Source organism: Belonocnema kinseyi, chromosome 2, assembly GCF_010883055.1.
Source record: "Belonocnema kinseyi isolate 2016_QV_RU_SX_M_011 chromosome 2, B_treatae_v1, whole genome shotgun sequence".
Taxonomy (NCBI): domain Eukaryota; kingdom Metazoa; phylum Arthropoda; class Insecta; order Hymenoptera; family Cynipidae; genus Belonocnema; species Belonocnema kinseyi.
In genome coordinates, this window is record NC_046658.1 from 10913676 (window position 1) to 10917872 (window position 4197).

Below are 4197 nucleotides of genomic sequence, written 5' to 3' on the forward strand. Positions count from 1 at the left end.
AAGTTTGCCAGTTAACTTTAGCACCACTCCGGAGCTGCCAGTCAAATTCTTTGTTAGTTGTTTGCACCAAAACAGTCATCCTCTATGGGTTTGAAAAGTACTGAAATGACGTTTTCTCACACGAGTTTTTGACATGTTTGACAGTTTCCCACTAAACTTTGGCACCACTGAGGAGCTGCCAGACAAATTCTTTGTTTGCCGTTTGCATCAAAACAATCATACTCAAAGTGTTTGAAGAGTGCTATAATATCGTTTTTTCACTCGAATCTTTGATATGTTTGACAGTTTCCCAGTTAACTTTGGCACCACTCAGGAGCTGCCAGTCAAATTCTTTATTAGTTGTTTGCACCAAGCCAATCATCCTCAATGGGTTTGAAAAGTACTGAAATGACGTTTTTTCACTCCGATTTTTGACATGTTTGACAGTTTCCCAATTAACTTTGGAACCACCCCGGAGATGCTATCAAATTCTTTGTCAGTTGATTGCACCAAAACAATGATCTTCAGGGGATTTGAAAAGTAATAAAATGATGTTTTTTCACTCAAATTTTTGACATGTTTGACAGTTTCCCAGTTAACTTTGGCACCGCTCAGGAGCTGCCAGTTAAATTCTTTATTAGTTGTTTGCACCAAGCCAATCATCCTCAATGGGTTTGAAAAGTACTGAAATGACGTTCTTTCACTCCGATTTTTGACATGTTTGACAGTTTCCCAATTAACTTTGGAACCACCCCGGAGATGCTATCAAATTCTTTGTCAGTTGATTGCACCAAAACAATGATCTTCAGGGGATTTGAAAGGTAATAAGATGATGTTTTTTCACTCAAATTTTTGACATGTTTGACAGTTTCCCAGTTAACTTTGGCACCGCTCATGAGCTGCCTGTCAAATACTTTGTTAGTTTTTGCACCAAAGCAATCATCCTCAATGGGTTTGAAGAGTTCTAAAAGGACGTTTTTTCACTTGAATGTTTGACATATTTCACAGTTTCCCGGTTAACTTTAGTACCACTAAGGTGCTGCCAGTCAAATACTTTGTTAGTTGTTTGCACCAAAACAATCATCCTCAATGGCTTTGAAGAGTGCTAAAATGACGTTTTTTCACTCGAATTTTCGACATGTTTGACAGTTTTCCAGATAACTTTGGCATTACTTTGGAGCTGGCAGTCAAATTGTTTGTTAGTTGTTTGCACCAAAACAATCATCCTTAATGTGTTTGAAGACTACTAAAGTGACGATTTTTCACTCGAATTTTTTAGATGTTTGAAAGTTTTCCAGTTAACATTGGCACCACACCGGATCTGTCAGTCAAATTCTCTGTTAGTTGTTTGCACCAAAACAGTCAGCCTCACTGGGTTTGAAATTTACTTAAATGACGTCTTTTAACTCGAATTTTTGACATGTTTGACAGTTTCCCACTTAACTCTGGCACCACTGAGGTGCTGCCAGCCAAATTCTTCGTTTGTTGTTTGCACCAAAACAATCATACTCAAAGTGTTTGAAGAGTGCTGAAATGACGTTTTTTCACTCGAATTTTTCACATGTTTGACAGTTTCCCAGTTAACTTTGGCACCACTCAGGAGCTGTCAGTCAAATTCTTTGTTAGCTGTTTGCACCAAAACATTCAGTTTCGATAAGTTTTAAGAGTACTGAAATAACGTTTTTTCACTCGAATTTTTGACATGTCTGACAGTTTCCCAGTTTATTTTGGTACCACACCGGAGCTATCAGTCAAATTCTTTGTTAGTTGTTTGCACAAAAACAATCATCCTCAATTGGTTCGAGGAATACTAAAATGACGTGTTTTCACTCGAATTTTGTACGTGTTTGAAAGTTTGCCAGTTAACTTTAGCACCACTCCGGAGCTGCCAGTCAAATTCTTTGTTAGTTGTTTGCACCAAAACAGTCATCCTCTATGGGTTTGAAAAGTACTAAAATGACGTTTTCTCACACGAATTTTTGACATGTTTGACAGTTTCCCATTTATCTTTGGCACCACTGAGGAGCTGCCAGACAAATTCTTTGTTTGCCGTTTGCATCAAAACAATCATACACAAAGTGTTTGAAGAGTGCTAAAATATCGTTTTTTCACTCGAATTTTTGATGTGTTTGACAGTTTCCCAGTTAACTTTGGCACCACTCAGGAGCTGCCAGTTAAATTCTTTATTAGTTGTTTGCACCAAGCCAATCATCCTCAATGGGTTTGAAAAGTACTGAAATGACGTTCTTTCACTCCGATTTTTGACATGTTTGACAGTTTCCCAATTAACTTTGGAACCACCCCGGAGATGCTATCAAATTCTTTGTCAGTTGATTGCACCAAAACAATGATCTTCAGGGGATTTGAAAGGTAATAAAATGATGTTTTTTCACTCAAATTTTTGACATGTTTGACAGTTTCCCAGTTAACTTTGGCACCGCTCAGGAGCTGCCTGTCAAATCCTTTATTAGTTTTTGCACCAAAGCAATCATCCTCAATGGTTTTGAAAAGTTCTAAAATGACCTTTTTTCACTTGAATGTTTGACATATTTCACAGTTTCCCGGTTAACTTTAGTACCATTAAGGTGCTACCAGTCAAATACTTTGTTAGTCGTTTGCACCAAAACAATCATCCTCAATGGCTTTGAAGAATGCTAAAATGACGTTTTTCCACTCGGATTTTTGACATGTTTGACAGTTTTCCAGTTAACTTTGGCATTACTTTGGAGCTGCCAGTCAAATCGTTTTTTAGCTGTTTGCAACAAAACAATCATCCTTAATGTGTTTGAAGAGTACTAAAGTGACGTTTTTACTCGAATTTTTGAGATGTTTGACAGTTTTCCCGTTAACTTTTGCACCACTTTGGAGCTGCCAGTCAAATAGTTTGTTTGTTGTTTGCACCAAAACAATCATCCTTATTGTATTTGAAGAGTACTAAATTGACGTTTTTTCACTCGAATTTTTGAGATGTTTGAAATTTTTCCAGTTAACTTTGGCACCACTCAGTAGCTGCCAGTTGAACTTATTGCCAGTTTTTGGCACCAAAACAACAATACTCAATGGGTTTGAAGAGTACTATGATGACGTTTTTTCATTCGAATTTTTGGCATGTTTGACATTTTCCCAGTTAATTTTACCACCACTCAGGAGCTGCCAGTCGAACTTTTTGCCAGTTTTTAGCACCAAAACAATCATCTTCAATGGGTTTGAAGAGTACTAAAATGACGTATTTTCACTCGAATTTTTGACATGTTTGTCAGTTTCCCAGTTAACTTTGACACCACTCAGGATCTGTCAGTCAAATTCTTTGTTAGCTGTTTGCACCAAAACATTCAGTTTCAATAAGTTTTAAGAGTATTGAAATAACGTTTTTTCACTCGAATTTTTGACATGTCTGACAGTTTCCCAGTTTATTTTGGTACCACTCCGGAGCTGCCAGTCAAATTCTTTGTTAGATGTTTGCACCAAAACAGTCATACTCAATGGGTTTGAAGAGTACTAAAATAACGTTTTCTCACACGAATTTTTGACATGTTTGACAGTTTCCCACTTAACTTTGGCACCACTGAGAAGCTGCCAGATAAATTCTTTGTTAGTTGTTTACACCAAAACAATCATCTTCAGTAGGATTAAAAAGTACTAAAATGACGTTTTATCACTCGAATTTTTGACATGTTTGACAGTTTCCCACTTAACTTTGGCACCACTGAGGAGGTGCCAGACAAATTCTTTGTTAGTTGTTTACACCAAAACAATCATCCTTAATGGGTTTGAAGTGTACTAAAATAGCGCTTTTTCACTCGAATTTTTTTACATATTTGACAGTTTTCCAGTTGACTTTGGAATCACTCAGGAGCTACCAGTCAAATTCTTGGTTAGTTGTTTGCAGAGCTCACAGACCTGAAACGCCGCAACGATGCCGCACGAGGGGAATCGTCCCCCGCCAGGTGCCAGATCGTGGATGAAATTTACCCCCACCATACCTACCGTTTGGGAGCTGCATAACAGAAAGTGCAGGATTACCACTGTGATTTCGTATTTAAGCCGAAAATGCACGATTCGACCTCGGAGTTCTGCTGCACGATGATTGCCGATCTGATGGCTTCGGAAGACTTGGGTGGTCTTCTATTTATATCTTGCTCCCCATTTGAAAGAAATTGAAGAAATTGGCGATTTGGATCTATTGTGTGATTCTTAATTTCATGCATACGTCGATTT